The sequence below is a fragment of the Manduca sexta genome, chromosome 3 (genome assembly GCF_014839805.1).
Source record: "Manduca sexta isolate Smith_Timp_Sample1 chromosome 3, JHU_Msex_v1.0, whole genome shotgun sequence".
Classification (NCBI taxonomy): domain Eukaryota; kingdom Metazoa; phylum Arthropoda; class Insecta; order Lepidoptera; family Sphingidae; genus Manduca; species Manduca sexta.
In genome coordinates this window covers 5,538,702-5,561,474 of record NC_051117.1, presented here as the reverse complement: position 1 = coordinate 5,561,474, position 22,773 = coordinate 5,538,702, and the positions used below count along the sequence as shown (strand labels likewise).

General features: G+C 35.3%; 1 non-coding gene across 1 annotated transcript; it reads left to right on the top strand.

The window, feature by feature from the left end:
• Positions 1-1,325: 1,325 nt before the first annotated feature.
• Trnaw-cca lies at positions 1,326-1,397 on the top strand. The gene has a single exon. It is a non-coding gene; the product is annotated as a tRNA-Trp (tRNA).
• The last annotated feature ends 21,376 nt before the right edge of the window (positions 1,398-22,773 follow it).

Below are 22,773 nucleotides of genomic sequence, written 5' to 3'. Positions count from 1 at the left end.
GTCTATTCCAGCTGTGGATAAAGATATAGGCTGATGATGATGATGACACGCCATATTCGTACAAAATTATCAAAATAAAGCAGAAAACTAAAATTGGGAGTTTTGATGAAAGTATTACGTAGAAAAATTTGGTACAATTCAACCGGAGGTCAAGAGGAGTATCAAATAGCTGGTTTCATTTATTAACGCAATATCACCATGACCCTGTACAATAAAATGACTATAAAATAAAAGACATGCTGTGACTGCTAGTAACTAGAGTTACAATTACATAAAAGACTTTTACTATATACATGTGTGCATTTAAATTGAATTGTAGACTCCGTTAGCAGTCGGTTAATAATAAATAAATAAGAAATAGATTAACATTTTATTCTTATATTTCTGACACATTTTGTAATAATTTAAAGTTAAATATAAATTTGGTTCTTTGCCTTATCTCAAAGTTACTATTAACAAATTTGCGTATTACTTCTGTCTCTTCTAAACCCGAGTCCAATAGAGGAACAGTATATAGTAAGTTAAATAGTATTCAAATGACCAATTTCATTTCATGGGCTTGGAAATTCCTTACCGTATTATTGTAAAATACTTCTATCTTCAATAGGGTGTACCTATTCAAAGGTCAAGGTCAGGACAAGGTCAACCCTCTTGTCCTTCACTCACTTCTATTGTTGGAAGCGCCTTAGCACTTATCCGGGTACGAGCCATCAAAATCTAATCGTTAGTATGACTCAACAAACTTCACTTCCTATTGCTAAACACTACAGACAATGTCAAGGAAAATATTTTTAGGGCCTATATCACAACGTTATTTGCCAGTTAATGCCAGAATTTTATCTCTATTTTTTAAAATGTCCGTAGTTATTATAAGTGATCTTAAGTGTTATTTAGAATTAATAATAATTGTAATAGTAAAATATAGTTATGTTGGTCTCAAAATTGAAAAGAAAAAGGCATAATACTATCTTTAACACCAGGGAATACATGAATGCTGAACAAATGCCCACCTTAAAGATTTCTAGGGAGACCTGTTAATAGCGGTTAGTATCCAGTTTTTTTATTGATTTAAATGACGAGACGAGCTTGCCGTTCGATTGATAGTAAGCTATACGACTGCACATAAACAGTAGAATCACCATACAACACCTTCAATTTTAAAATTGTTTGGTATTCCACTGCGCTCGCTATCCTGAGACATGAGATGTTAAGTCTTATCTTTAGTAGTCACACTGGCTACAATGTAGTGCGTAATACTTTGTTTAGCCATAACTAAAACTTCTCGTACTTACAACGGTACCAACATTATCAAAGCTTGTAACATCGACTCCGTGGCGCAACGGTAGCGCGTCTGACTCCAGATCAGAAGGTTGCGTGTTCAAATCACGTCGGGGTCATTTTATATTTTAGTTTCAATCTTTGCTACGATAGCTCTTTTTGTGATAAGAATTACGACTACTTGTGAAAATTAAGACATACTTATTATTAATTAATTATTAATCACAAATCTCTGTATGGTAGTGATTATGCTTGTAATCTTCAGGGGCCGTTCAAGTATTACGTAACGCAATTTTTGAAGATGTTTGACCCCCCCCCCCCAACTCCACGCGCTGTAACGTTTTTCTATGACTCTAATTATATAACTCTAAAGTGACAAAATATCTTGGAATATTCACAATTATTTTACGCAAAATACCGGAAAATCGCTAAAATACCTTTGTTATTGTTTTAAAATTAAAATACCAATGTTACATAACTCTTTGTACGATACCCCTCCCGCGTCTGTTACGCATCGTAACATTTTACTAGACCCCTGTCCCAAATTGCGTTACGTAATACCAGAAAGGCCCCTTAGACGTTATGCCTCATTTAGAATATTATATTTGCTAGTGGTAGGATACATTTTATATCCACCCGGTGTTTAGATACCAGTGGCAAAGGGTTCATATAACTTGATTCCTTTCGGTTTCCCTTTATAGATTATTTATGAAAAATCTAATTAGCATTAGAACAATTTGCAGACCGTATTTATACATGTCTAGTTCCCTTTCAGCAAATTTAGCCTTCTATACTGTTAAATACTAATTTAAAATTGCAAATATAGGAACTCAATATGATGGATTGATTCCTTCTTACCCGAAATTCGGTCACGGCGGCCATCTCAACGGAAATCAGCCACACAGGAGATATTATAGTGCACAAGAGTGTGCAATACACAGGTGCACTCTGTTTCTTCACTCTCAAAGTCCAGTGAGACGGCAACCCGACTCACACGACTGTGCCATATTATAATTGGGTCTGAACCTCGCTATACATAGTCGCAGCTCATTAGTGCCAGCTCGTCTTTGTAGCACTGACGGTGTCGGCGGTTTACGATTGCAAACAACCATCCCTACCTGTATTTTTATAACTTAGTGACGTGCCAATATCGATTCGTAGAGTTTTAAGACGTTAGAAAATAGTTTTACGTAAGTTACTTACGAAATTTTCTGTTATTATAAGCTGGGTACAGTATCAAACATCTTAAAGATTTCCGCGGCTACTATTTGCGCGGGTAACTTACAAATGATTCGAGCCTGAGGGAACGCTTGTGTGTCGAGTTTTGTTTTAGGTAATTGTGTGTTATAATCCAATGATGATCGGTAAACAAAACAAAATTCAATTGCAATTTTACGTCACCTATATTCCAAAATAAAGCAAATGTCTGGAGCTATATACTGGAACTAAATGGAAATGTGCAGGTAACATAGCGAGACATACAGACTGTAAAAATAACGCTATAGAGCGGCTTATTAGGCAAAAGAGGCAGAGGGAGACCTCTAATGGGAAGATAAGATCAAAAGAATAGTCGACCCAAATTGGAAGCAAACAGCATAAGAGAGAGAAAATGGGTATTCGGAGAAGGCCTTTACTCACTTGGGGGTTCCTGCATAAAATAATATAACATAATTAATTTAAATTTAACAAATTAAGACACTTACTAATTAGATGACCCTGTAATAATGTAAGGAATTTTTGGCTTTTAATGTTATTTATATTCCACTAGTTGACCCGACAGACGTTGTCCCTTCTTAACTATGAATTTGCAGCGCGCATTATGTCAAACGCTGACAGTTATTTCAAACAATTGACAGTTATATAAAATTAATATTTTCGTTAAGTTTTCTTAAAAAATTTTAATATTCCGCGATTTTTTTTAAATTTTCTTTCATAAGAACCTTCTCCTAATAAACACAACAAAAAAATAGTGAAATCGGTCCAGCCGTTCACGCGTGATGGCGTAACCAAGGGAAATAGGGATTCTTTTATATATATAGATTCAGCAACGGTTATAGATTTTTTAAATTTAATTAAAATGACAATATTTTTTCCTATACCTGAACAACTAAGTTTTTGATTAAAACATCGATAATCCAAATCCTCTTCACCATCAATTGAATCATTAGAACACCCAATCTTGGTCGTAATAAGCAATATCCTTGTAAAACGTTGTAAAAGCATAAAACGATGAAATTTTTACTTTAACACGCCTCGTAACTGCACGTTTAGCGATACTACAATTTACGTGAACTGTTGACCGATTTCTGTTTTACTTTGTAGTAGGCGGCCATCTTGTATCAACAGCCATAAAGGTTTTGTGCGACAAGTTAAAAATCGAATGAATATGGATTATATTTATACCTGAGTAGGATTGGTTATTGTTCCTCCGAGAGTTTGCAGAAGTTTTTGGCTTACGTATACAATTATCCTAATCGATATCTGCGCAAAAGAATTAAGTAGTTAATTTATTATTTATACATAATATATAACATCATAGTCAACTGATATGTACAAATTCCAGATCCCAAGCTGATGCTGAGCAGAAAACCCTAAATATTACTTTGCCCGACCCGGGATTCAAACTCAGGACCTCAGAGGCTCAGAGCGCTGCCATATCGCGCATGCAGTACAACTACGACACCGAGACAGTCATTCTATTCAATCTAATTCATTTTCAACTTAAATAATGAAGTCAGAGATGACCTCAATAGCGTCCGATGACGTCACTGTGGTCATCTGATATTCAGGAAGGAGCGGAATGCGCGTCAATATACCCTCGGACAAGCGGCCTGCCATTTTTTACATATTTACGCTAAATACCGCTTCGACGAGGAATGACCACGAATTCAAATTAGTGTTTGGTAATATCGCCTCATTGGCAGTACTTGTCACCTCTGAATCCGATAGCTATACCAATTTAAAATTGTAAGTTTTCTAAAAATATATGAGAACAACGGGATTGATATGGAAGGGAAATCTGTAGAATGGGATTCAAATATACGGCAAATTTTCACTAAAGGTCTAGTGCCGAAAATATGTTAACATATAAAAAGCGAAGGTAATAATTACAATATTTTTTTCGGCCCGAACAACAACTTTGCTCAATACGTTACAAGCCGGTTATATATCTTATACCAGCTTTAATTTACTTGTATTTAATTTTTTTAAGAAATCGACTTCTGTTAAGAAATGGCAAACCATGTAAATCTGAAGTACCTGCATCCGAGTTTATATCTTAACAAATTCTTATCATATTAAGATTATTTCGTTCTTTGATATTCTAGGTTGTATATTTTATTAATATCATCTTTAATCCATTCGTATTTGAAACATTTTTAAGAAATGGACTTCTATCATGAAAAGACAAAACATGTAAATCTGAAGTACCTACATCCGTGTTTATATCTTAACAAATTCCTATCAAATTAAGACTATTTCGTTCTTTGATATTCTCTTAATGAATAACATCAGTTCCGTTTGGACGTCAACATCAACGTCACGAGACATGCAAACACGGCGTTGGTTCACTGATTTGTTCATATAAATCACAAAAAAATTATAAACTGTTGCATGAAATTTATCACACGATGATCTAAGATTTCACATAATTTATGGGCAGAGCTTCATGTAAATCAACTTAGCAATTAATTCATAACACGAACAAACACTTTGTATTCAATTTTATGATAAAACAGTGGTAAAATTAATTTTTATTGCAAACGTTGACCTGATTCGCGTATCATTTCAAGAATCCAAAGAAATGAAATTAATATTGCATTTAACGACGCTCTTTAATATTCTAAAGTGACTTTACAATTTGGCAGTTCATTGTGCTAGATCTGGGCTAAGTTAATTTTAAATAGTAAGTGTCAGTTTATTTTAATTTTAACGATGTCGAAAATTTTCTTAGTAGATAACAGTAGGTAACTTCGAGTTAGGTCTAAGAACTAAGTGTTACTTGGAACTTTTTTGGAAAATCGATATTTACCTTTGTTTTTTAACCGAGGTGTTCTTCGCTGCCTTCGTATGTAAAATAATTGCTTATACTCGTTTTTATCCGATTTTTTTATAGAAAGGATTTTGACATAAGCGGATCTTTAAGCATGATGTATCCCGAGTTACATCTATTTTTCTTTAATGAGTTCTCTATGAGTTCAACACTCTAAACTGAGACACAATGCAATAGTTTCTTATATTTTATATTGTTATATATGTAACAGAAAATAATATAAAAAATAAATTCTTTTGTGAAATAAGCATTAAAATTGGCTGAGAAATAAAGCAGTATTTGATATTTTGAGTATTGTTGTGAGCGAAAGTAGAGGGAGGTGAGGATATCGCCCTATCTCTTTCCTACGCTCACAACATTATAGCCGATGAAACAATGACGTCACAATTTACTTATTATTGGACCGCTACTGCTACCAAATTTCAAATCTTTATAAGTTATTAGTTATTGTATGGATTTTGATAATTCTTTAGTTAGATTTTGAATTACATAAATTTTTCAACTACCTTATTCCACCGACGCAACTCAAAAATTTAACATTTTACCACTCGAGCACAGGGGAATTAGATGTGTTACAAATTTTTATATTTCCATTTGTGAAAGATCTATTGTAACGCTTCTCAGTCAGGCGATTTCAATTACAGCGCTCCGTGGAAGCAGATCGCCAGTGTGGAGTGGACTTTGTTTAACACGATTTTATTTTTTATATCCCAAGATGAAAAGTAGCCTATAACAATGAGATGTAATGTAGTTTCCTATTAATAAAATAAATCTAAAGTCGGTTTTGTAGTTCCTGAGATTAGCGCGTTCAAACAAACTCTTCAGTTTACGTATTAGTATAAATATGTAAAAAGCGGCGATAGCCTAGTTGGTTGTGGAACGGATTGCCGAGACGAATGTCCGCAGGTTCAAATCCCAATAGCACATCTGACTTTTCTAAAATTACGTGTGTATCCTTTGTGAATAATCGCTTGATTTCACCGTTAAGTGAAGGAAAACATCGTGAGGAAACCTGCATACCCGAGAAGTTCTCTATTACAAATTTTCGAGGGTGTGTGAAGTCTACCAACCGCACTAGGCCAGCGTGGTGGACTGAGGCTTATTCCTTCTCAGTAGTAGAGGACGCTCGTGCCCAACAGTGGGACAGTATATACAGGGCTGATATTATTATAGATAGGTACTTTTTATTTGCCACTTACAGTATTTTTATTATAGGCATAGCAAAGTCTGCACTGCACCTGTTCCTAAACCGAACAGGGTTCAGATAGATAATTAACGAGAGATATCCCTTGGCAGTCGATACAATTATGCCGTATTCTATCTATGCCGTATGACTTGTGCTGAGATATCAATAGGTACAATTTTATCAGTCTCATTAGTGTGTAATACAGTTGTGGAAGAACTGTTTTGCTGTTTCAAGTTCAATCCACGGGTGAGGTTAAATGACATTGGATTTTTTGCTTAACAGCTCGGAGTTTGGATTTGTAACCGATAGAGGACCATACTGTCGCCTCAAATGGCACAAGCCTTAACATAGCTAGCGAAGTGTATGTGTTACATCTCAATCTACACTCGAAAAGGCGTAAAGCGGTGGTACATGCTATCCCTATTAATTAATAGAAGAACCTGATACTAGAACCACCTTTGCCTTTTTCAGTTATTTATTAACATTGATTTTCAGGTTTCATTTATTAACGCAACGTCAAAATGTCCCTGCACATTATAGATGACATTTTAAAACCGATTTAAAACACAAAAGCCACTTCCACGTCTCAGAGGAGAGTGCTTCAAGGAACGCTGTCCGTTTTCAGTCCGGTCCGCCGGCACCTACATAAATGATACTTACGGCGAAATTGTGGCAATTTACACAATATACCATTATTTAATACCGCTCCACTCGGCTGTATTTATAGAGTGCTTCAACTAAATTGAAGACTGTATTCAAGTTATTGAATGCTATAATTTACGGCCTAGATAATATGGGGTTAGAATCCGAAGATTCTGATGCTTTAGGCCTTCATCCACCAAAATAGCCAAATGTGGTTTGGCAAACTTCGACATTCTTGAAGAATTTTCAGGAAATTTTCACACTTTCCATCAGCGTTGAAGGAAGGGAAACACCAGCATTTTAAATTGATATATTTTTTTGTACGTCATGGCAAATATTGCAAAACCATGCCTTTCCCTTATACTTTACTAGCGACCCGCCCCGGCTTCGCACGGGTGCAATGCTGACTATTTAATGGATGTTATTATTATACATATAAACCTTCCTCTTGAATCACACTATCTATTAAAAAAACCGCATCAAAATCCGTTGCGTAGTTTTAAAGATTTAAGCACATATAGGGGCAGAGAAAGCGACTTTGTTTTATACTATGTAGTGATGATTCCATAACCTAAAGTGACCATGACGACCCTCAATATAAATCGTAGAGGTGCGATTCGTAAGTGACCGCGCATGACAAACTATATCTATAAAAAACATATAATAAGTACATGTACTCAGTACCTCTCGTTAAACTGACGAGCCCCGCTGTAAAACTGAAATAACAGTTTCAAACTAAACGTTAATAGTTTCGCAACTGCGTGATGCGAATTTAAGTTGCCCTCACAATATTCGGATTTAAGTTTTTTATATTTGTTTTTTGGACGCATCTATTTCGACGGAAAATGGTTTGGGTGCGTTGATACTTCGCTATTTAATGTTGAAGTACATTTATGTAAATTGGCGAATATTTTATGTCAAAATAACATTTTAATTTGCGTAAAAATGTAGAGTAAGTCATTGAGGTTTAATTATAAATGGATTGGAGAAGTTAATGTCTCGTCAAAACAGACTCGACTTAACAATAATGAAGACAATTGCCATACTGAGGCACAGATTACTATACTGGAAAAATATACAATTGATTCCCTTTGTGGTAAACCATCATTGAACACTACAAATACTTTAACATCCGAGAAAGCGATGATGCATTGCAGACTTTTAACCTCTCCTTTAATCAACTCTTTTCATGAAAATCTCTAAATGGTAGTAAACAGAAAATGTATTGACGTACCATCTTATTTTTATTCTATTACAATAAAATAAGCTTGTAATAAACATAAAGTCAATATTTCCACATCACAAAACACAAGGAATATTTTAAAACCTGTGGCTTTTACGTTTTTTCTTGTTGTATAACGAAATAAATTGATCGCATCCCGCTCGCCGGCCGAAGAGAGGAAATTTCATTATTGTACGGTTGCTTGATGCTATTTATCGGTAGAGCACTCGCGTACTTCTATATCCATAGATGTAAAAACAATCTGTATTTTTGCAAGTTTGCGATGTTGGCTAAGGGTTTCCGAGGTGACTGTGCCTTTTGTATTTGAATTGAACTATATCTGAAATGATGATGGTCTATCCACAGTAATCGGGTTTGTTTTGAACTCTATCAAGAATTAAGATGGTGTTTGTCCACAGTAAGATTAATATTTTGCGTATTACTTAATGAGATCAGTGTAGTACGTGTTGATTTGACATTGACGTATTTTGGAAGGCCATACGTGTAAGGTGAAATTTTCGAAAGAGAACCCGACACAAAATATTTTCCTTTTTTTTATTCGGGCACAACAAACTGAGCCCGCTGCATCTGATGGTAAGTGGAGTGGAGTCCAATAGAATGTCGCCTGACGAGAGATAATTATCTCTCGACAATATATCCTACCACCAGCAAATCTCTCTCTACCTCCTTCTCTAGAGAATACAAAAGTAAACAATAGAAAGCTATTTCTTCCTTACTTCGATGTATTGTATCTACTTTCATACTCTAAGTCACTGAGCTGATGTATACTTTAGAATTGACAACTACACCTTGATGTATTTATAGTAAGTGCCCTCAAACAGTACGCAAATCAATCTTATTCATAAACCTATATACATTAACGTATATTCTATAGACACGAACGTCCATATAAACTATTCGTTCAAAATCTGAACTACAATGGTAACCAAAACGTCACTGTTATAACCTATTTATTCACTTGAAGAACAAATAATTTTACTTGTTTGACTAATATTTTTTATTCAAATCCAAATTTGATGAGATGAGCGCCATTCCGTACACAACCACAAGCTTTCAATATTGACCATACTAAATTCAGTTTGAATGGATTGCAGGTCAATTCAGGTGCACACAGTGAATGTTCGGAACGCCAAATCTAGTACGTAGTACATATACATCGCCTATATATTATAAACCTTTATGAACTATAGTCGATGTAACCTTTATCCAAGCCTCGACCCTTAGCCCAAGCCTTCCATAATTTCCAACTCATGTATCTATTTCGCGGCAATTGGAAAATGTCAGAGCGGTGTACAAATATTGTGGTACAAACGGGACAGTTTCGGACACGATCCAATCAACTGCGTCGGATATTGTTAAATGTCAATGTCGTATTGGAAATAAGGTGACGAATACACTGGAGGTATTTAGTGAATTTTGAAGTTTGAAGTTTGAAATGAGAACTTGATTTTTTATTTCATTACTTACTGATAATAAAAATGCGAAAATCGATGAAAATGTTTGGATATTTATTAGAAGTAAACGCAAGAACCTTTATTACTAACCTTTGCTACTTTTTATTTATTTAATGTGCTCCCGTAGGAAATATTTTTTTGTTTAATCTGATTTTCTAAATGGCGCTGACGTCGCACATATGGCATTATGGATTGCAGGGATTAAAGGATTTTTGTAGTGGAAAAGGCTTTTGCTTTTGATGCATGCTAACGTGTGTTATCTAATCGCAAGAATGAAATCGCGGGCTTTTTATTACAAGGTTTTATTGTTGGGAACTGAAGCTATTTTAATTAAAATAAAATTAACTTTCACAATGATTGCAACAACCAACAGACTGGTGCGAGAGTTAATGACCAACTGCGTTGATCCTTCGTTGGAGGTCCTCAAATAAATAAATCATTCAAGCTCGGTGTTTTTAAAGTACAAAGTGTAGGTTACGTAAATATTAAACACTATGGTATAATAATTATGCATATCATATAATTCTCTGTCGTTTTAAGTACAAATTTCCCATAGCCCCGTACGATAAGTCAAGGAAACTTGTTTCATTGTATTTTCAAAGTTTAATCAACACGAAAATTTTCATTATAACATAAATTATATTTACGATAGTGACCAGCGAAATATGATACTTGTTAACCTACAAATTATGAATGTATGTATCCTTTTTATTAGCAATGAAAATTACCACCACAGGCAATTTACTCAACTTTTTTTGCATCTTCACTGCTTAAATCGCAAGTAGCTCCTGTCTTTACTTAATCCTTTAATTTTCCACGCTCAAAATGAATTGTATTTGTAGTTCATTTGAGTTCTACGAATGAATAAACATTTCTTATGTCTCAGGGTGGTGAGCGCAATGGAGTGCCACGCAGTATTTTGTTCAAAGTTCTTTATATTGTTGCTATTGTTTAGAATGGTTGTATCGCTTACCACCAGGCGATCAGCATGCACATCCCGTCATTCAATAGGGTAGTTGAGAAATGCTTTTAAAATACATTTATCAAAAATGTATTTCATCCAAATTCTATCGGAAAAAGAATTTTCAAAATCCACACAAAAATAAATAAGTTATAAAGCTTTAAAATTTGGTGGAAAGGGAAGCTGTCACATTACAGTAACAGTGAAATGTGACGTCACTTAGTGCCATTGGCCATAACGCGGTGTTAGTGAGAAAAGGACAGCGAGATATCTACACCACTCTCCCATTTCTGCTCACACCAATATTTCAATTATGAATAACTGCTTTATCTTTCAACCAATTTTAATGCTGATTTCACAGAAAAAAATCTTTTTCATCTTATTATTTTGTGTTACATATCAAATAATAAACTAAATCAAACTTAAGATCTACCCAATTGCATAAAATATCTCTACAACCACCAAGGAACGAGACATACTCCACATACTTACTTTTTTTTTCTATAGGTACGCGGCAAAAATACTTCATTACACCTGATGGTAAGTGGAGTGGAGTCAAATAAAATGTCGACTGACGAGATATGAATTACCCCTCGACAGCCGAAACAATTATACCGGCCTGTTGGAACCGGATATACACAGACTGATCCCGGAACGCGACACTTACGTGGGCCAGTATGGTGAGTCTTTAACACCTTGTGTACGGTGGTCGCTATCCGGGCGGATAATATATCCTACCACCAGCAATCATGAAGGCATTCTAAGCATAAGTAGCACCACACAATGCACTTTGTTCCAGACGTAATCAGCACCCATAATCAGCACCCTCCAATTACGTCCAGTTGACAGCTCTTACGTTAATCAGTAGGCATTTGTTCATTTCTTCTGACAAAACAAAACAATAGCTACACGCATCGCAAGGGCTATTTGAGTAACGAGCCTGAGTGTGCCCGGATAAGTGAAAACAAAGCCCCGGGTATTGGCCGGCCATTGTTATCCCAGTGAAATCCGCAAATAACCGACTACAATGGGCTAAAGAATAGTTTGCGCAGAACTGGCGGTTGATAGCGAAGGCGTGTGACATTAGAGTTTTTGTAGTTTTAAATTATGAGGAATAGGTAGGTTTTATTCTGTAAGGCAGTGATCTTAATTATGTAGAGCGCTAGACTGTTTAAATACGAATGAAAAATTTAAAATTATTGTCAAAGAGAATTGACAATTATTATTACATAATACTTTCATTCAATACATATTTTATTATTTTGTACGTACGCTGTATTTAATGTAGGAAATACTTGAAACTGGAATGTCTAAGACAAAAATAATTTTACAAAAATTTTTGTTATTCATAATTGATAAAATGAGAAAGTAAATTAGATAACCACCAGCGCAGTTATCATTGAAAGTCTTATAAATAGTATATCAAATTAATCTCCTGTATTATACTTAAGTACTTAGAAGCGTAACAGAGATACACTATATTACAAAGTTTATCTCAAAAGTCGCACAATTCTTTAGCCTTTTCGTATTTAGACCGTCTCTCCAGCCGTTGACTGCTCAAAACTCCCGGAACGTTCTTCTTGTAAACTCCTCTCTAATACCTATGCTACCGAGCCCTCGAAGTCAGTTTATAGAGTTACCCCCTTATTCATAGACGTATTGTATCTCAATATTAGCCAAATACAACGGCCCAATGGCTACGCACTGCGAAGGCTGCCATGCCGTCAGCACTCAGAAACAGACTTGTTATCACAACTTTACTCCGTCCTTAGACAAATAAGTCTATGAATAAGGGGGTAAGACTTCTTTGTCTATATCACTCTTGACAGAGCGGTCGTGGTCATCACTTCAGATGTTGGTGGCCAGCTTTGCAACACGCCGCTATTGTTCTCTGATGGCAGCCTTCCTCGTGTCCCTTCTGTAAAATATTTATTCCATGATACTGCACCCCCTACCTACGTGGGAGCACTTTTCACGCGCGCAAACGGATTTGCCTGCATGTTTGATTTTTGCGGCGTTAGACTAAAAGGTTCGGCGGTTTTAATTGACTATTATATTCTATGCACTACAGCGTACTCTTAAGCTATGCGACCAGTTAAATTTGGGGAAATAGGTATTTATATCAAGTGATCAGTGTGTTGTTAGTTACATCGATTCATAATTCTTATCTAGCATTTGTTAATCAATTCATTCAACTTCATAGATTTATATATCTTAAAGTAATTAATTTCGTTTCTTATGTTCATTTTCATTTCATTAATGAACATCAATTTGTTGAATAATCTATATAATGTTTGTGACTTACTACGTGTTGTGTCCATGATTTTATGCAAGATTTATAAAAATGATAACTCGTCATAGCTTTGTCATTTACATATAAACAAAAATTCTGACTGCACATTTATTTTTTATTATATCTTGCCAACATACTCCATTTCTTTTGTACTCAAAAACAATTCCTCTATGGTCTCATTTATTTTATTTATGACGTTAAATGTCACTCAACATAGCAAAGCAAAACGCTGTATCTAACTAAAATAAACGTATATAACCTCATTAGTAAGACAGTAATGGATAACAATACGTAAAAAGAACAGTTTAAATAAATATTTTTAGGACCTCTTCACTTACCTTAGTAAAATAGAAATAATTGTGACGTGGGTAGATGTTTGTTACCTTTTTTTCAGTCCCTGAATCTGTACTAATATATAAGGCTGAAGAGTTTGTTTGTTTGAACACGCTAATTTCAGAAACTACCACACCGATTCACTAATTGGAAGCTATATTACTCCTGACTGCTAGTGCGTAGCCTACTATCCCTTAAATAAAGCGGGATTTTTATCCCGAAAAAACTTTATCACGAGCAGAGCCGCGAGCAAAAGTTAGTAAGGTATAAACATAAATTTCACTGTATTTGGTTAATATAACCAGCAACTATTTGTGTGTTTACCAGTTGTATGAAACCGAGTTTCTAAACATCAATAGAAATAGGTCACTGATCGGATTTCAGCGCGTACGGATGCTTTAATGTTCCGATAGTATAGTGCAAGTATAACTGACTGCTAACAGAAGTGACTAGTTCGATTCCAAAGACACACCTCAATGGCTAAGTCAAGTCTAAACTATTAAGAAGTAAGAAGACAATTTAAAATCAGCATTATCAGATACAGGGTGTTCACTTCTAAACGTAGGCCTGCAACAAAGATTGAAGAAATCAATACTGGATTGAAATGAAATAATTTATTTGAACCTGTAAACTGTTATACATTATTTAGATTCCGCCAATATTAACTCTACTACCAGTTCGGAAAGCAGTTCTCATCAGAGAAGAACGGGCAAGAAACTCTGGTGTTGCTCTTTTCAAAATCGGGTTAAGTTTAAGTTTGGGTTAATGTGCATAATAAAATTCATAGCACAAAGTAATTAATAAAGCTGCAATCAGACATCAAACCCAGAGATCTAGAAACATATTATAATTTTGAATCCAAGTAGGTGAGCACTAGAGATATTTTGAAAATTAAACCCATGAGTTAAATCCCATGGCACATGACTGACATTTTACAAATTAGTTTACTTGCGTCTCGAAACGGTAAAGAATTTCCCCTAAATAAAAGTCACAATATTCCGGGATAAACAGATGATGAATAAAACTCTATATAACAATCCAGGTCGTGTTCTATCTGTGTAACTAATAACATCCAAATCCATTCAGCGATTTCAACATTTAGTTCTAACAAACATCCGAATTTCTTCATAAATTTTTATCAATATTAGGGTTAACCTATTAAGTTAAGCAACTATACACAGATTATAGGCCTAACTTCGTCCGCATAAAAACCGTACCCTAGTAATTAAAAGCAAATGACATAATGTTACCTCACCGGCCCTATATCGAAATGATACTGCACAAAGCAATCTGCACTCTGCCTTATTGCTGTATACATGGTGATACTTTTTTCATGTTTAATACTTTTAAAAAAATCGGTTTTAAAGGTATTTTTTCTTATAAGACAGTTTATTATAATAACTTTAAATAAGTTTGGCAGATATAAACATGAAGCATCGCTACTGGATGAAAAGTACCACAGAATTAACATTCATAAAACAGAGGCTGGCGATTAAAAAGTTATGTTCTATATGGGATCTTAATTAATTGACGTAAGAAGAAAAAGTATTGAAACATTTATTTTATGTTGCAGTATAATGAAGCAGTGCGTATTGTTGTCTGTTTGCCAGACTATTGCTTGTCAATGATTCTTCAAAAGTGAGCAGCATAATGCGGACCCAGCAATCTATTGTTTTATCATAATATCGACTTCCATGATTAATAGGAAGCGCAACAATGCGACTGATGGTAGCCAGAGGTACCATTCGTCATTCTAGGACTACAAATATTGTTGTTGAATACTAGTGACCCGGCCTTTAAACGGGTAGTATTAATTAAATATCTATATCCTGATGACTTCTGGTGATCCTATTCCAACCAATTCACCGAATCACTCGTTAATTTATCTAAAAGTTATCTAAAAAAATTTTCAAAATCGCTTCAGCTATGTTGGAGTCTATAGGGAACATTAACATACATTTATTACTATAAATAGTTAGATAGATTAAATTTTATGGAATAAAATAGGATTAGGAACTCAAACGATTTTGATTAAAATAAAAAGAACTATCCCTGACTACAGAAATAGTTCCACAAATAATTCACCAACCAAACGACCGACGCAACTGTCACTGCCCGGCTGCCTCGGCCTGTCAAACGCTATTTTTTATTGCAAAAAGGGCCACAAATACCACCACAAAAATATTTTTAACCTAACAGTATATTTATCTATGAAACTCAAAAAGAACATCCTATATAAGCCATAACAAAGCTCGCGCTGTCTATCACAGTGTGTAGGCATCACTGTGCATGCCTTGTGGCTTTGTTGCACTTTTAAAAAAGGCATACGGGGAACAATGCCGTAGACACAGCGCAGGTACAGTCGTCTCAGACTGCGGCAATAACGTATTATGAGTGTGTACATACGGAATGATTTTGTGCTGAACATGGTTCGGGTTTGCTGCTGATAAGATGTGTTTTATATCCGCCCGGATAGCGGCTACCGTACGAAAGGTGTTAAAGCCCGCCATAGTGATCCACGTAATTGTCGCGTTCCGGGATCAGCCTGTGTATACCCGGTTCCAACAGGTCGATTTGTGTCGACCGCCGAGGGATAATCATCTCTCGTCAGTCGACATTCTATTGGACCACACTTCACTTACGATCAGGTTGGGCATTTTGCTGTGATTGCTAATATACATGTATCAAAGTTGGCAATACTAGACTGATGTATTTATCTAAGTAAAGTTGAGAGTAAGTTTGCGTTGAAGTGTTATTTACTCGTGTAAATCAATTTTAGTAAAATTGGAAATTATAGATTTGGCAAAGCTAGCAATAAATTTATCGCGTGGATGTTTAACTTCGATTAATGATCGATGAGTAGAATAGTTTAATACATTGTCTACGTAGAATATGATATTGGACTTGTACTTCTAAATTAGCAATATTGGTAAAGAATTTGCATTTTTTTATATGTGCACGCCAATGTGACCCTACTGCACCTGATGATAAGAGAGTGGGGTCCAATAGAATGTCGACTGACGAGAGATGATTACCCCTTGACAGTCGACACAATTATGCCGGCCTATTGGAACTGGATATACACAGGCTGATCCCAGAACGCGACACTTACATGCGGCACTATGACGAGTTTTAACATCTTGTATACGGTGATTGCTATCCGGATGGACATAAAATACATCCTACCACCAGCAAAATAACACAAGCCACAACAACAGGCCCTTTAATCTTTAATGAACAACCAGACCTCACACATTAGCCTATGGTCAAAGTTCGCGATATACCACATATTTGATATTAAACTCTAAAAATCTCTAAAAATCCACTAACGGTTAGGATTTGAAAACACTTAAATTCTTTCGAAACGTGTCATCTACACAGAGTGACGGATCCCCGCCCACATCCACGGGATAAAAGCCTAAAACCCGAACACGTGAATAACTTGACACGTTTATTTATAGAATCCGAATTTCAATTCAATTGATCGATTTGTATTAGTATGGGTAAAAGAAATCTAATGTAAAACTTGGTGAAGATTTTAATGTTTGGTTTATATATTTACTATTTAAACTAAAATCTACTATTTTTGTACGTATATCATTGGTTGTCCTTGTAATTAAATAAATAAATAAATACACTAAAATCTACAATTTTTTTGTATTTATACCATTGGTTGCCCTTGTAATTGACAACATTTCAAAATGTAAACGTGCCTAAAACAAAAATACCGTTTCTTAATTTTTCTACTCTGAGTTCGATTATGAATTTTTAATATGTTTTTAATACTTAATTTCGGAGAAAAAAATTAAAAACCGAAAAATGCTTGATGACGTCACATATACGGTTGAATGAATAGTTCCTTGGTCCACCTTATTATTTATTTTAAAAAACTAAGACACCGTCATTTGTCAATGTCAAATGTCAATATTACAATAAATACGTCACAACTGTCACTTTCAACGAGAGAGACAGAAACAAAAAAACTGTCACTTCATTTTTTTTTACTGCAAAGCAAAGGTCATTGCGTTTTGAGCCGTATATGTGTCGTCATTTGGAGCTTACGTCGTTTTAGAATAAAACAAAATTCAAAGTGAAAATCATGAATGAAAATATCTGCATTTCGAAAAAAGAAAAAATATGGGTCTCATCATTTTAGATCTAGTTTCATAAAATATAAACATTTTGGTATGTTGAAAAAATGAAATTTTGTCAATTAAATAAATGCAGAAACTTCAGAATGGATTTGGATGGCATAGATAGACTATGGTAACTTTTATATTAGAAAATCTCGTGGGACTTTCATCTTAGTTTCTCTATAATATGTTCTATAGGTTTTCTAAGAATTGTCAACATAATTTTCATTATAATAACTAGTACCACTTCTAATATCTGCTTGACAAATTACACATCCGTGTAAACACATATAGGGCCCCCATCACAACCTAAACAGTTGATTGTACTCATGATAGTTACTCTGCATAATTATGACGTAAGTCAAAATTTACAAGTTGATAATGAAAGTATTACGACGTTTACGCTTCAAATTGACTGCCTTGGTGTACTCCATGCGCGGTCTGAGATCTTGTTCGAATTCCGGGTCGGGCAAACTAATATTTGGGATTTTCTGCTCAGTATTAGCTTAGTGTCTAAAATTGTTACCCTATATGGCAATAAACTCGCCCACTATCATGTAACGAAATACGCGTCGCGAAAACCAAGTGCACCAGATGCGCCTTTGACTATTATCTCTCTTGCAATGGCAAAAGTGAGTGTACGAATATATGTGTAATATTCAGGGATAAAAGGCGTCAGTGTGTGTGTTATACCAGTTAATCGAAAAATAAAACTTCGCAAAGCTTTATTGAAAGTATTTCATGGATTAAAGTGCAGAACCGTTTGTTGATTGACGCGCAACAGCGCTTAGCACTCTCGCCCGGTGAAGAATGTTAAATTATATAAATCTTCATAAGTTAACTTGCCGATTGAGGAATAAACCTTATTAGCTGTGGAGCCTTAGAATGAAAAACAACGTATTTGTATTGTATTGGTGTTTATGTAATCGAATCAGAAATGAGAAGAGCCGTAGAAGAACGAGTCACTGATATAGCCCATCGATTAGCTCAAGCTGAAGAGGCAGTGGGCAGGGCAAATAGCTCGCAGAGCTGATGGCTGATGGAGCAAGAAGGTTCTGGAGTGGCGGCTACGAACTTGCAAGTGCAACATCGGATATCGACCCACAGGATGGACAGATGACCTTATAAAACTCGCAGGAGGCTGGATGCGGGCCACTTCCAATAGGTCGATCTGAAAATTTTTGGGAAAGTGAAGTATGCTTTAAATTTAAGCATCTCTATCTGAGTGACTCGGGAAAACATTTGTTTAGCTGGGTGCTAGATATTAGAGCAGTTGCCTGTAGGATCCATAGATTTTTAGGGTAAAACAAGTCGGGTTAGGGACTTCCTTATAAACAGTGCAATTGCTATTTACGATCACTTCTTGAAGTTGCTAATTGATATGGTCTTTGGCATTCTAAATCCATTTGCGTAGTTATTACGTTCGATTAACTATATTACAGTGTACCTATCCATCAACATACAGTAAAAATCATAAAAAGTATGCATATCAGCCGTACGAAATTAAATTTCAGAGACCATTACCAACTTTTTTTCCGCCGGACAAAAAAGGCAACGCACGAAAACTTTTCAGCCCATTTAGAATTCAAACAACGGATGTAAGAGGGGACAAAATGGCCGCCTTTCCACGGGAATAAATTTTAAAACAAATTCCAACTTGCTCTGTCACCGAACAAGCAAATGTAACGAAACAAAAGATTTACGTACCAAGTTGTATATAGCTTAGAATTAGTCACATTTACACGGCGGAGTTTATTTTGGCAGTTTGGCGCGACACCTGTACAATTTGAGTGGATAACATTGCTACAGTTTAGGGAGATAACGGTAAAATAATTTCGTAGTTTAGACAGAAACATTTATTCGGACAGAATACCGGGACGCACACGAATATTTATAACAAGATAAAAAAGTGATACATATATGGTTCGAGCAACGTGCATCCTATGACACTGCCAAAAGGTTTCATTTCAGCACAAAATGCCGGGCCCTTCCCGTGCCTAGCGCTGGCTTTCACCTGGAACCTTCACCTAGTGGATAGTGACTCACAGATTGTATTAGGAGAATAAAAATAAATTGATAAAGTAAAATAGAGTGATAAGGAACGAATGGAAATGTTAACAAGTACTCTAAGGTCGTGTGTATTTGTGCACGCGTGTGTGTGTGCCGTTTATATGTGCGAACGCGCGATTGTGTGTATATGTGTGTGTGCGCGTATATTTATATCTGTATAATATGCGTATGTGTATGCAATAATATTTAACTGAAAATTTAAACGTAAAATTGCTACTTCCATTCAAAATATGAAGCAACAGACCCGAATCACATTAAAAAACAAAACAGGCTCGTAAGTTTTAATAATTCCCCGAGGCATACAAAATTGCTTTATAAAATTTTCTATTCTAAATGTATTATTCGCTCGACTATGAAACGACACTAAATAAGTAAAATTACAAAACAAACTAACCGGGGCCGCATAGTTTATTCAAAGGGCCAACAATGGCTGCACTTAGCCGGGCAAATTTTATTTTCCCGCCATTTCCAAGATAGCGGCCATTTTGCCTTTGGGTGCATTTTGTAGATTTGATAGTCTTTATGTTATTTTTATGCTTTTCTTGTGTATAAATGAGTGTTTTTGATTTGTTTTGGATCGTATTAAGTTACAAAAATAAGACAATCATTTTTAATAATTGTTACAAACGAAACGAGACCAATAGTTTTTTTTATAAGTAACGTTAGGGGGCCCTATTCTGTCTAATCCCCTGTTAAGATTAACAGGGTTTTAGGGATTTTTGTAACGGGAAAGGCTTCCCACGCGAGTGAATCCGCGACCAACATTTAATTTATTATTTATTATATTTAATATATCGATACACAATTAAACTATAGATACAATTTTAGCATTACGTGTTTCTAAGTTCCCTTATATAAGCATGTACAGTCACCCACATAAGATGCTGACCAATATCAAATCTTCAGATCACCTTAAAACTTATGTGTTCTTATCTTATGAGGAGTTTACTTTACTCGGCACAAAGAAAAAAAAAAATTGAACGTGATTCGACGATTTAAAGTTTTAAATATGTTCAGCTACTTTTGTGGCTAACTGTACATCCTTAGAATATAAGGGTGGGATATAAATATACAAAAGACGATCTGTTAGTTAAGGGATGTCTCACGTACAGTAAATGTGGCAGTGAAAGGGACATAGTGACGTCATCAATCCAACTAAATGGCCCACGAACGTGCCACACTCGACAAGCTTTAGGCATTGTTTTTGAAGAAATCTTAGTTTTCGAAGGAAGGCTCTATGTTAGTAAGGCCAAGCGAAAATCCTTAGAGACAGCGTATTAAAAATTTAAAAAGAAAATGTAAATTAACATTAGTAGCTAGTTGACTAGCTTTTGCTCGCGACTCCGCCGCCGTCCCTGTTTATTTTTTTCCGGGATTGCAGCCTATAGCACTCAGGAGTAATAGAAAGCTCTATTAGTGACTTTTCAAAATCGGTTTAGTACTTCTGGATTAGCGCATGTTTCATTTAGTAACGCAATCTCAAAATGACCCTGTAAATCTATATATATAAAAATGAATTGCTGTTCGTTAGTCTCGCTAAAACGCGAGAACGGCTGAACGGATTTATCTTATCTTGGTCTTGAATTATTCGTGGAGGTCTAGGGAAGGTTTAAAAGGTGAGAAAAATTCGAATAATTGCCGGGAAAATCCTCAAAACAGCATTTTTCTATTTCCCATACAAACGTTTTCTAACTAATACGTAGAGTCAATTTGAGCTTTATTGCTATTGTATAAAGTTCACTGTTGTCTAAGCAATGTAGGTGTGTTCCTAACATCAAAGCAGTGTGCGTTGGAGCACAGAATATAATAATGTAATGTCGCGTTCTGAAACTCAACAAAAGTGATATCGCGGACCCGACTAAATTGAACAGTCACAAAATTTAATATATCATTAGTTATTTGGTTGGCTTCACGATATTATTTCTTTTGTTTTACTTTAAAATGCATGTTTTCGTTATGGACAATTTTTGAGCTACTTTTGCATATCTATACTTATAATAAATCTGTAGAGAGGTCAATTCTGTACATAAAATATATTTCCAAAATAACTATCAGGGGGTGATTAGGGATCGATACTGATGCCAAAAATGCAATTAGTAAAATTTTTGTCTGTCTGTCTGTATAACCGTTATAGAAACAAAAACTACTCCACGGATTTTAACGAAACTTGGTACAATTATTTTTCATATTCCTGAGCTGGTTATAGTATACTTTTCATCACGCTACAATTAATAGGAGCATAGCAGTGATGGAAAATGTTGTGAAAACGGGAGAAGTTACTCCATTTTTTAAGCTTCCGTCATTTCGTGTGCAACCTTAATGGTTAAAAGTTCCTTCGATTTCACCAGGATCTCATCATCAGACCCTGACCGGACAATCGGACCACCTGCATACCACCATAAATTAAAAAAAACATCCCGACAAATTGAGCATCTTCTCCATTTTTGAAACCCGAAATCCACGCGGGCGAAGCTGCGGGCGGAAGCTAGTACATAATATATTATTAATACCATTGACGTATACTATATAAATACGAACGTCCATATAAACTATTTGTTCAAAATCTGAACTAAAATGGCAACCAAAACGTCACCGTCATAATCTATTTATTCACTTAAATAACAAATAATTTTACTTATTTCACCAATATTTTTTATTCACATCTAAGTTTGCACTTAGACTAACGTTTTTATATTATGAGCGCCACTCCGCACACAGCCACAAGTATCCATATTGACACCATACTAAAATTAATTTGAATGGATAACAGTTCAATTCAGTTGAACACAGTGAATGTTCGGAACGTCTAATCTAGTACGTAGTACATATATATCGATGTATTAATATAAATATGAGTTAGTGACATTTGCGCCCCAATAATTAAAGATGTGATACAAAGCATAAAATAGATAAGTATACGCAAGCCATTGACCAGATAATTGCAGTGGACGAAAAAGCCATCTTGGACAAAATCCATTGAAAATGAATGAAAGTGCCCAACAAAACTCCTTTTACGTTTTTTTCGATTACAAAAAAGCCATTTGGTGGAGTGCGTCCAGACAAAGGGTGGCTTCACGATTTTCTTGTTAAGAATATGACATTATTTCTAATGGGGCATGTCTGAAAATG